Here is a 12,209-nt window from a genome sequence, read left to right as displayed (position 1 = left end):
ATATTTCATTATAAAGAAAATAGATCATACTTTCCTATATCCAAAATTAAACGTAATTATCATGAAGTTTTCATTAAAAACTGGTTTGTGTTTTTTAAAGACCACAAAATGAGATATCAAAACCTATTAGCTTTTTAAGAAAAACGAAGTTACTAGAAATTAAAACATGAGATCCTAACAGCTTAATTTTCCTTATATTCACAGGCAGTGCTCCTGTTCATGTGAATGAAGATCACATTACTGAGCCTAGAAATTAAAGTTGTATCCTTAAACCTACAGGAGAGACTCAGCCTTATGTTTGAGGATACTAAAGAATTGTCACCGTTTCTGTCTTTAGCCATTTAATTAAGTTATGTGTTGTGCATGCTCAAGTCCCCTATCCGTTGAGTAATAGTAATATCTGTATAGCAGGTTACAAGTTTCAAACTTATAAAATATACTTTATCTCAGTGTGATTAGTCATACAAGGTAGACATGGGCAAGATTATCATTACCCTCAGTCTTATTTCATACTTAATTTCCTCACCTGTAAAATGAGGTTGATTATATTATAGTATCTACCCCATATGACTACAGTGAAGCTTAAAAGGGTTTATCCATCTGAAGCACCTAGCACCATAACTAGAATATAGTAAGTGCTCAATAAATGTCAGTGTGGTTATCAATATCATTAAGAAATCCTTTCAGTAATCCTTTGCTCCACGAGGACATACAGTTGATCCTCTCACCTTTTAACTGTTTTTATCCCATATTATGCCCTTTCTTGCCTCTTCTCCCCGTATAAGTTTTATAGGCAATCAGAATCACATTCTCAATTTCTTTGACCCTCTCTTGCTTCATTACACTTGCAATTCTTGTTAAATCCAACTTTCTGCCTACTCCATGTCTGCACCTGTATAAAAATGTGGACAGAAACATGCACACACATTCATGCACATACACACACACTCACTGACTTGTCTCACTTTAAATTTATGCCTATAAATCTCAAGTGGGTCATTAATAGGGCTCAATAATAGGGTACATTTCCCAAATTATTTTACTCTCCATTCAACCTGGAAACAATTTTATACCCTTCCTCTTTCTGAAAACCTTCAATATATCCTCAACATCTTCACTCTTCTTCAGGATTTTGCTCAAATGCCAATTTCCCAATGATGTTTCCTGATGCTTTTTGAAATTGCAACCCATACCCCAGCCCCAACCTCTGTTCCCCTTCTCTTACTCAATATTTTTCCAGTACTTATCTACTTCTAACATGCATTATAATGTCCTTATTTAAAAGTTGTGCACTTGGCTTCACCTAATAGAATGTGAACTCCTCAAGGAGAATAATTTTGTCCATTTTATTTACGTATGTATCCCTAGAACCTAGAACAGTACTAGGCACATTGTAGACATCTTCAATAAATATTTGTCAAATGAATGAATGAGTGTAGAAAGGACATTTGGCTTTACAATTGGAAAATCAACCAGAGAGGTTCTGTATCTGTAGTAACCTGTACTGAAGACTAATAGAGGATAAAATGAGGGATCACAGATTTCTTTCACTCAGGATAAGGACTTTTGGTAATACTAACCAGAGCATGAGACCAAACTCTGAAAGATTTTTAAATTAATCAATATCCTAGATGGACATAACCTTAGAAATGCCCTGCAACTCTATTAGGTAAACTGGTATTGTTATTTTTCTCCTGGTAGTTGGAACCTGGACAGAGAAAGGGGAATGAACTAGTTCATAAGGCAGGATTCTCAGGAACAGTGGTAAAAGGCAGTGAGAGCAAAAGCAGGAAGCCTGAAGCTTAACTTCCCCAAAGCCGCCCTGAAGGACATCAGTGCAGAGAAGACCATACGTCTTCTGCTATGATGAAGGCAGAACCAAGGTGAAATGGAAAGAGTATGGGAACAAAGGCACCAGAAGCCCTTGGAGTCAGCTCTGACAGAATTTAACTACATGACAAACATATCGGTTATTTTGGGTTTAAATTTTCTTATTTATAAAATAAAATGCTGTGTGAATTTAGACACATTTGTTCTCAATTTCTTTCAACATTCCTAGGTTCTCATTTTGGTAGCAGAGTTCTCAGTCTTGGACCTTTGTTTTTTTGCCCAAACACCCTTATTAAGATAAACTATAAGATCAACAGAGAAACTAAAACACCTCTGGATTTGGTGGTTTCCTATAAACTCTCAAATCTTATTTACAAAACCTAAATTATGCCCATTTTACAAAAGTGGATACTTGCTTCACGAGTGTTCTTGGGGACATCTAGGCTATCTCATCTACAAATTAATTTTTTATGCATAGGTCTATGGAAAGGATGAGATGGGGAAAGGAATTACGGTAGCTTCCTCCAACAAGAATATAATATACGTGGGTAATAGAGAAAAAAATATTTTAACTGTTGCCTCACTCACAGTTTTTAGTTGTAAACGACCAAATCCAGTCTGTTTAGTTAATATAGAGGAGAATTTCATGAAATGAACTTGTCGGGCTCATGGCGTCAGCGAGCAGGTCTCTGCGCTCCGCAGCAGGAACGATGCACAACCCTTCCATGGGGACAGCTCCTGTGATACCGCCACTGCCTGCAATGCTCAGCGCTGATGATGCTCGGGTTCAACCTCAAGAATCTCCACCCTTATAGCCCACAGCAAACGAGATGCGCCTACAGTCACGCTTGTCAATAGATCAATTCTCCCAAGTCCGGTGCGCTACTCTAATTTCTCTCCTCCAATCCAACCCTTCTTCCGATTGGTAGAATCCAGGTTATGTGTCTATCGCAGCACCACAAGGGAATACCGCTTTTAACATGGTAAAGTAGCACTCATAATATGAGAAATGACTACAAATAACAAATATCTGCTTGGGAGCAGCTTCTAAAATATCGAATATATTCTGTGTCAAAATTAAGTTTTTCATATCTGTGAACTATAATATTTGCAAAGTTTTGCCTTGAATTTAGGTACATTTATGATTGTGTATGCAGAAAACGTTTTCAGTGGGAGAACATAGATATTCTGTTTAATGTCTAAGATAATTCATGAAATCACATATATTGAATGACAAAAGAAAATATTAATGATTCCTAAGGTCCCTTGTGGATATAAAAGACCATACACCACCAAATTATGCCTTTGACAAATACCGACCACATATTTAAAATGTGAGACCAAAATTAATTACTTTTTTTATTGATCATCATTTTATTGAGATATATTCACATACCACGCAGTCATACAAAACAAATTGTACTTTCGATTGTTTACAGTACCATTACATAGTTGTACATTCATCACCTAAATCAATCCCTGACACCTTCATTAGCACACACACAAAAATAACAAGAATAATAATTAGAGTGAAAAAGAGCAATTGAAGTAAAAAAGAACACTGGGTACCTTTGTCTGTTTGTTTCCTTCCCCTACTTTTCTACACATCCATCCCTAAACTAGACAAGGTGGAGTTTGGTCCTTATGGCTTTCCCAATCCCATTGTCACCCCTTATAAGCTACATTTTTATACAACTGTCTTTGAGATTCATGGGTTCTGGGTTGTAGTTTGATAGTTTCAGGTATCCACCACCAGCTACCCCAATTCTTTAGAACCTAAAAAGGGTTGTCTAAAGTGTGCATAAGAGTGCCCACCAGAGTGATCTCTCGGCTCGTTTTGGAATCTCTCTGCCACTGAAGCTTATTTCATTTCCTTTCACATCCCCCTTTTGGTCAAGAAGATGTTCTCCGTCCCACGATGCCGGGTTTACATTCCTCCCCGGAAGTCATATTCCACGTTGCCAGGGAGATTCACTCCCCTGGGTGTCTGATCCTATGTAGGGGGGAGGGCAGTGATTTCACCGTTCAAGTTGGCTTAGCCAGAGAGAGAGGGCCACATCTGAGCAACAAAGAGGCATTCAGGAGGAGACTCTTAGGCACAAATATAGGGAGGCCTAGCCTCTCCTTTGCAGCAACCGTCTTCCCAAGGGTAAAACTTATGGTAGAGGGCTCAACCCATCAAACCACCAGTCCCCTATGTCTGTGGTCATGTTAGCAACCATGGAGGTGGAGTAGGCGAATACCCCTGCATTCTCCACAGGCTCCTCAAGGGGGCACTACATCTTTTTTTTTTCCTTGTTTTTCTTTTTTTTTTTTTTTTTTTAACTTTCCCTTCTTTTTTAAATCAACTGTATGAAAAAAAAAGTTAAAAAGAAAACAAACATACAATAAAAGAACATTTCAAAGAGACCATAACAAGGGAGTAAGAAAAAGACAACTAACCTAAGATAACTGCTTAACTTGCAACATGTTCCTACTTTACCCCAAGAAAGTTACCTAATATAGCAACATTTCTGTGAACTTGTTCCTACTATATCCATCAGAAATTAACAGACCATAGTCATTTCTGGGCATCCCCAGAACGTTAAATAGCTTATCTGTTCTTCTTGGATTATTGTTCCCCCTTCCTTAATTGCTCTCTACTGCTAGTTCCCCTACATTCTACATTATAAACCATTTGTTTTACATTTTGCAAAGTTCACATTAGTGGTAGCATATAATATTTCTCTTTTTGTGCCTGGCTTATTTCGCTCAGCATTATGTCTTCAAGGTTCATCCATGTTGTCATATGTTTCACGAGATCGTTCCTTCTTACTGCCGCATAGTATTCCATCGTGTGTATATACCACATTTTATTTATCCACTCATCTGTTGAAGGACATTTGGGTTGTTTCCATCTCTTGGCAATTGTGAATAATGCTGCTATGAACATTGGCGTGCAGATATCTGTTCGTGTCACTGCTTTCCGATCTTCCGGGTATATACCGAGAAGTGCAATCGCTGGATCGAATGTTAGCTCTATATCTAGTTTTCTAAGGAACTGCCAGACTGACTTCCAGAGTGGCTGAACCATTATACAGTCCCACCAACAATGAATAAGAGTTCCAATTTCTCCACATCCCCTCCAGCATTTGTAGTTTCCTGTTTGTTTAATGGCAGCCATTCTAACCGGTGTTAGATGGTATCTCATTGTGGTCTTAATTTGCATCTCTCTAATAGCTAGTGAAGCTGAACATTTTTTCATGTGTTTCTTGGCCATTTGTATTTCCTCTTCAGAGAACTGTCTTTTCATATCTTTTGCCCATTTTATAATTGGGCTGTCTGTACTATTGTCATTGAGTTGTAGGATTTCTTTGTATATGCAAGATATCAGTCTTTTGTCAGATACATGGTTTCCAAAAATTTTTTCCCATTGAGTTGGCTGCCTCTTTACCTTTTTGAGAAATTCCTTTGAGGTGCAGAAACTTCTAAACTTGAGGAGTTCCCATTTATCTATTTTCTCTTTTGTTGCTTGTGCTTTGGGTGTAAAGTCTAGGAAGTGGCCGCCTAATACAAGGTTTTGAAGATGTTTTCCTACATTATCTTCTAGGAGTTTGATGGTACTTTCTTTTATATTGAGATCTTTGGTCCATTTTGAGTTAATTTTTGTGTAGGGGGTGAGGTAGGGGTCCTCTTTCATTCTTTTGGATATGGATATCCAACTCTCCCAGCCCCATTTGTTGAAAAGACCATTATGGCTCAGTTCAGTGACTTTGGGGGCCTTATCAAAGATCAGTCGGCCATAGATCTGAGGGTCTATCTCTGAATTCTCAATTCGATTCCATTGATCTATATGTCTATCTTTGTGCCAGTACCATGCTGTTTTGGCAACTGTGGCTTTATAATAAGCTTCAAAGTCAGGGAGTGTAAGTCCTCCCACTTCGTTTTTCTTTTTTAGAGTGTCTTTAGCAATTCGAGGCATCTTCCCTTTCCAGATAAATTTGATAACCAGCTTTTCCAAGTCTGCAAAGTAGGTTGTTGGAATTTTCATTGGGATTGCATTGAATCTGTAGATGAGTTTGGGTAGAATTGACATCTTAATGACATTTAGCCTTCCTATCCATGAACATGGAATATTTTTCCATCTTTTAAGGTCCCCTTCTATTTCTTTTAGTAGAGTTATGTAGTTTTCTTTGTATAGGTCTTTGACATCTTTGGTTAAGTTTATTCCTAGGTACTTGATTTTTTTAGTTGCTATTGAAAATGGTATCTTTTTCTTGAGTGTTTCTTCAGTTTGTTCATTTCTAGCATATAGAAACATTACTGACTTATGTGCATTAATCTTGTATCCCGCTACTTTGCTAAATTTGTTTATTAGCTCTAGTAGCTGTATCATCGATTTCTCAGGGTTTTCTAGATATAAGATCATATCATCTGCAAACAATGACAGTTTTACTACTTCTTTTCCAATTTGGATGCCTTTTATTTCTTTGTCTTGCCGGATTGCCCTGGCTAGCACTTCCAGCACAATGTTGAATAACAGTGGTGACAGCGGGCATCCTTGTCTTGTTCCTGATCTTAGAGGGAAGGCTTTCAGTCTCTCACCATTGAGTACTATGCTGGCTGTGGGTTTTTCATATATGCTCTTTATCATGTTGAGTAAGTTTCCTTCAATTCCTACCTTTTGAAGTGTTTTTATCAAAAAGGGATGTTGGATTTTGTCAAATGCTTTTTCAGCATCTATTGAGATGATCAATTGATTTTTCCCTTTCGAGTTTTTAATGTGTTGTAATACATTGATTGTTTTTATTATGTTGAACCATCCTTGCATGCCTGGAATGAACCCCACTTGGTCATGGTGTATGATTTTTTTAATGTGACTTTGGATTCGATTTGCAAGTATTTTGCTGAGGATTTTTGCATCTATATTCATTAGGGAGATTGGCCGGTAGTTTTCCTTTTTTGTAGCATCTTTGCCTGGTTTTGGTATTAGATTGATGTTAGCTTCATAAAATGAGTTAGGTAGTGTTCCATTTTTTTCAATGTTTTGAAAGAGTTTGAGTAAGATTGGTGTCAGTTCTTTCTGGAAAGTTTGGTAGAATTCCCCTGTGAAGCCATCTGGCCCTGGGCATTCATTTGTGGGAAGATTTTTGATGACTGATTGAATCTCTTCTCTTGTGATGGGTTGGTTGAGGTCTTCTATTTCTTCTCTGGTCAGTCTAGGTTGTTCATATGTTTCCAGGAAATTGTCCATTTCCTCTACCTTATCCAGTTTGTTGCCATACAGTTGTTCATAGTATCCTCTTATAATCTTTTTAATTTCTTCAGGATCTGCAGTTATGTCACCTTTTTCATTCATTATTTTGTTTATATGGGTCTTCTCTCTTTTTGATTTTGTCAGTCTAGCTAGGGGCTTGTCAATCTTGTTGATGTTCTCAAAGAACCAACTTTTGGTGATATTTATCCTCTCTATTGTTTTTTTGTTCTCTATGTCATTTATTTCTGCTTTAATCCTTGTTATTTCTTTTCTTCTACTTGGTTTAGGATTGGTTTGCTGTTCATTTTCTAGCTTCTTCAGTTGATCCATTAGTTCTTTGATTTTGGCTCTTTCTTCCTTTTTAATATATGCGTTTAGTGCTATAAATTTCCCCCTTAGCACTGCTTTTGCTGCATCCCATAGGTTTTGGTATGTTGTGTTCTCATTTTCATTCGTCTCTATATATTTAGCAATTTCTCTTGCTATTTCTTCTTTAACCCACTGATTGTTTAGGAGTGTGTTGCTTAACCTCCAGGTATTTGTGAATTTTCTAAGTCTCTGATGGTTATTGACTTCTAATTGTATTCCATTGTGGTCACAGAATGTGCTTTGAATAATTTCAATCTTTTTAAATTTATTGAGGCTTGTTTTATGTCCCAGCATATGATCTATTCTGGAGAAAGTTCCGTGAGCACTAGAAAAGTATGTGTATCCTGGTGATTTGGGATGTAATGTCCTGTATATGTCTGTTAAATCTAATTCATTTATCAGATTGTTTAGGTTTTCAATTTCCTTATTCGTCTTCTGTCTGGTTGATCTATCTATAGGAGAGAGTGATGTGTTGAAGTCTCCCACAATTATTGTGGAAACATCAATTGCTTCCTTTAGTTTTGCCAGTGTTTCTCTCATGTATTTTGTGGCACCTTGATTGGGTGCATAGACATTTACGATTGTTATTTCTTCTTGCTGAATTGCCCCTTTTATTAGTATGTAGTGGCCTTCTTTGTCTCTCAAAACATCCCTGCATTTGAAGTCTATTTTATCTGAGATTAATATTGCTACACCTGCTTTCTTTTGGCTGTAGCTTGCATGAAATATTTTTTTCCATCCTTTCACTTTCAGTTTCTTTGTGTCCCTGTGTCTAAGATGAGTCTCTTGTATGCAACATATTGATGGTTCATTTTTTTTGATCCATTCTGCGAATCTATGTCTTTTAATTGGGGAGTTTAATCCATTTACATTCAACGTTATAACCTTGAAGGCATTTCTTGAATTGGCCATCTTATCCTTTCGTTTATGTTTGCCATATTTTTCCCTCTCTCTATTAATATCCTTTATTGTACCCATACCGAATCTCTTTAGTACTGAACCTTTCTCCAAGTCTCTCTGTCCTGTCTTTGTTTCTCTGTCTGTAGGGCTCCCTTTAGTATCTCCAGTAGGGCAGGTCTCTTGTTAGCAAATTCTCTCAGCATTTGTTTGTCTGTGAAAAATTTAAGCTCTCCCTCAAATTTGAAGGAGAGCTTTGCTGGATAAAGTATTCTTGGCTGGAAATTTTTCTCACTCAGAATTTTAAATATATCGTGCCACTGCCTTCTCGCCTCCATGGTGGCTGCTGAGTAGTCACTACTTAGTCTTATGCTGTTTCCTTTGTATGTGGTGAATTGCTTTTCTCTTGCTGCTTTCAGAACTTGCTCCTTCTCTTCTGTGTTTGACAGTGTGATCAGTATATGTCTCGGAATGGGTTTATTTGGATTTATTCTATTTGGAGTTCGCTGAGCATTTATGATTTGTGTATTTATGTTGTTTAGAAGATTTGGGAAGTTTTCCCCAGCAATTTCTTTGAATACTCTTCCTAGCCCTTTACCCTTTTCTTCCCCTTCTGAGACACCAATGAGTCTTATATTTGGACGTTTCATATTATCTATCATATCCCTGAGGTCCATTTCGATTTTTTCAATTTTTTTCCCCATTCTTTCTTTTATGCTTTCATTTTCCATTCTGTCATCTTCGAGGTCACTGATTCGTTGTCCAACTTCCTCTAGTCTTGTACTATGAGTGTCCAGAATCTTTTTAATTTGGTCAACAGTTTCTTTAATTTCCATAAGATCATCCATTTTTTTATTTAGTCTTGCAATGTCTTCTTTATGCTCTTCTAGAGTCTTCTTGATTTCCTTCATATCCCGTACTATGGTCTCATTGTTCATCTTTAGTTCTTTGAGTAGCTGCTCTAGGTGCTGTGTCTCTTCTGGTCTTTTGATTTGGGTGCTTGGGCTTGGGTTATCCATATCGTCTGGTTTTTTCATATGCTTTATAATTTTCTGTTGTTTTTGGCCTCGTGGCATTTGCTGAACTTGATAGTGTTCTTTTAGGGTTTGTAGACCTATTGAAGTCCTTATCTCTAATTTGTCAGATCTACAGCTTCGTGGAGTACACTTTCTCTAACTAACCAGCAGGTGGCGTCCACGAGCCACCTGTTCTCCACAAGCCAGTTCTCCCCTGCTTAGCCTTTTTTGTGAGTGGGGGAGTGAGTCTTGTGGGGCCCAATTGGTGTACCAAGCTTGCGTGTGTAGTTGGTGTTGCCTGCCCTGTATGTGGGGCGTGTTTCTGGGCAGTCGGGGAGGGGGGGTGGCCCTAACAATCAAATCTCCCTGATGATCCTAGAGTTTTAAAGCTGCTGCAATAGTCTAATCCTTCAGTTCAGTCCTGCCACAGTTTGTCTCTGCCACTGACCCACAAGTCCTTGGTATTGGCGTATGGCTCCTGAGACTTGCAAGTGGTCCCCTCTTCCAGGCTGTGCACCCCGGGTCCTCTGTTGAGGGATGACTGTGCTATGTCACAGGTGAGTGCCATCCCCCCAGGGCAGTTCTGGGCTGCTGGGCTGTGTAGGGAGGCTCCCAGTCTGCTCAAATGATGGCTGAATGGGGCTTTGTTAATTCACACTGCTCCACCTTCCCAACTCTGGGACAATCAGCTGAGGTTGCAGGGAAGGCTAATGTCCACACCCAGTTTTGTGGTGTGTGCCTGTTATTTGAAGCACTTCCGTCACACTGGGTTGTCTGGGGCAGCTCTGGGCTATGGGGCTGGCGATGGGCAGGAGTGTTTCCTGTCCACCAGGATGGTGGCTGTGAGCGGACACCCCCCTTTTCTTGGGAAGTTGTGGTGTTTAGTGAATTTTCTCAGCCACTGGATTATTGCCTTTTGTCTCAGAGCTCTCTTAGTTCTGCTCTTGACTTGATGTGCCCAAATTGCAATTCTTTGAAGCTTTCTGTATTGGGCTTCTTAGAGTAATTGTTTTAGAAAAAGAAAAAAGGATTAAAAAAAAAAAAAAAAAAAAAAGGGCCCTCCTCAGAGATCTAATGGGTTATTGAAATGCTAATAGACAAAGCAACCAGGGCCATTAAGGAAAGGTCCACAGGGCAGAGAGATCAGCTTTTCTTCAGGATTTGCATATGCGCCTCAAGGCCTCAGCTCCGCCCTTCCCCTTTCTGTGTTCACCAGAACTCCAAAAATCCTCCGCTTTTATTTTGGAGTTTTTCGTGTTATTTTTTTTTTTTTCTATGCCTGTCTCCTCTCTGCTGGGCTGGCAGCTCTCAGATTCTCTGGTGTCTGGTCTCAGTCTATCTATTGTTGGAGTATGGATCAGTAGAATGAGTTTCCGAGAAGAGCTACCACTGCAGTTCTCCCTTCTCCTTCCCGGAGCTGGCAGCCCCTCCTCCCACGGGACTGAGCCTGGCAGGGAGGGGCGCGGGTCCCCTGGCCGCAAAAACTTACAGATTTCGCTGATCTCAGCAGTTCGACATTTTCATGAGTGTTGTATGAAGTATGCCCAAAGACAGATTGCTCTGTGGTGTCCAGTCCACGCAGTTCCTGGCTTTTTACCTACTTTCCTGGAGGAGTAACTAAAACTTACAGCTCACCAGTCTGCCATCTTGCCCCGCCTCCCTCCACAATTAATTACTTTTTACTCTACAGAGTTTTTAAGACAAAGTAACCTTCTCTTTCCAGTCATAATAAATCATCTTTACAAATGAAAATATTATCTCTTTTCTAAATTAGCATTTAAAGGCATGTGTAATACATGAATGCATTCTTCTTTAAAAAAAATAAAGAATAACATTGTTGTCATCATCACCCTCAATTTTGGCCTCTCCTTCACCCTATCTATGGAAACAAACAACAATTACCAATCTGATGTATTTCCTTTCAATTATTTTTCATTCTCAATTCTCTTAAGATCTGAGCAACCGAGTTCGTAACTAATTTTATGGCTGAATTGGGCAAGCATTGATTTCCAATAATAAGGATTTGAAAGCAGGAGATCTTGAAAAAGAAAGGTAAATTTTCTAAAACTAAGTGTTGACTGGTGAGTACTGCATCTATCAAATCGTGGGAATACAAAAAGGCATGATGCCCCACAATCTCATTTTGGCAAAAGAAAAAACAAGATTTTTCTGAAACTCAAGTAAATGACTCAAATTGTAGACTGTTTTACTACACCTTTGTGTTTGAAAATCAAATCTGTAGCTTCAAGCAAAACATTTACGTAATCAAATCTGCAGTTTAAAAGCATTGACATCATAACATAGTACCAGTTTAACATGCTTTTAGACTATTTTAAAGACACGTCCATAAAGGGATCTGCAATAATTCATGAGTACAGGAAGTGCCCTCTTTATTACTGAATGTTAGTGGAATATATCACATTTCATCCTCATTGTGCATATATTCCATGGGTTACTGCCCTGGCCGTAGATAATAGGAATTGGAGAGTATCAAATGTAGTACTGAGTTGACAGTAATTTAATAATATACAGCTATGTGTGTTCTGTGTGAGACTATTAAAATTTGGTGGATCTATAATCAAACTGCTGGGCTGAAACCCTGGTCCCACTACATAGTAGCTCTAAGAGATTTGACAGATTACTTAATCTCTCTCAGCTTTGGTTCCTCATTGTTAATTCTTAAATGATTATGATATACGAGTACCAAATACATGGAGCTGATGAGAAGATTAAATAAATAAATCCAGATAAAGGGCCCATTAGTGTTTGGCCTATATAAGAGCTCAATAAATGTCAGTTATTTAGGATTAGCATTAGGATTAGGATTACAAATGGGTTTCTATGAATGAAAAAATTACTTT

The sequence above is a fragment of the Choloepus didactylus genome, chromosome 3, assembly GCF_015220235.1.
Source record: "Choloepus didactylus isolate mChoDid1 chromosome 3, mChoDid1.pri, whole genome shotgun sequence".
Lineage (NCBI taxonomy): Eukaryota > Metazoa > Chordata > Mammalia > Pilosa > Megalonychidae > Choloepus > Choloepus didactylus.
Note: the sequence above shows the minus strand (reverse complement) of the source record.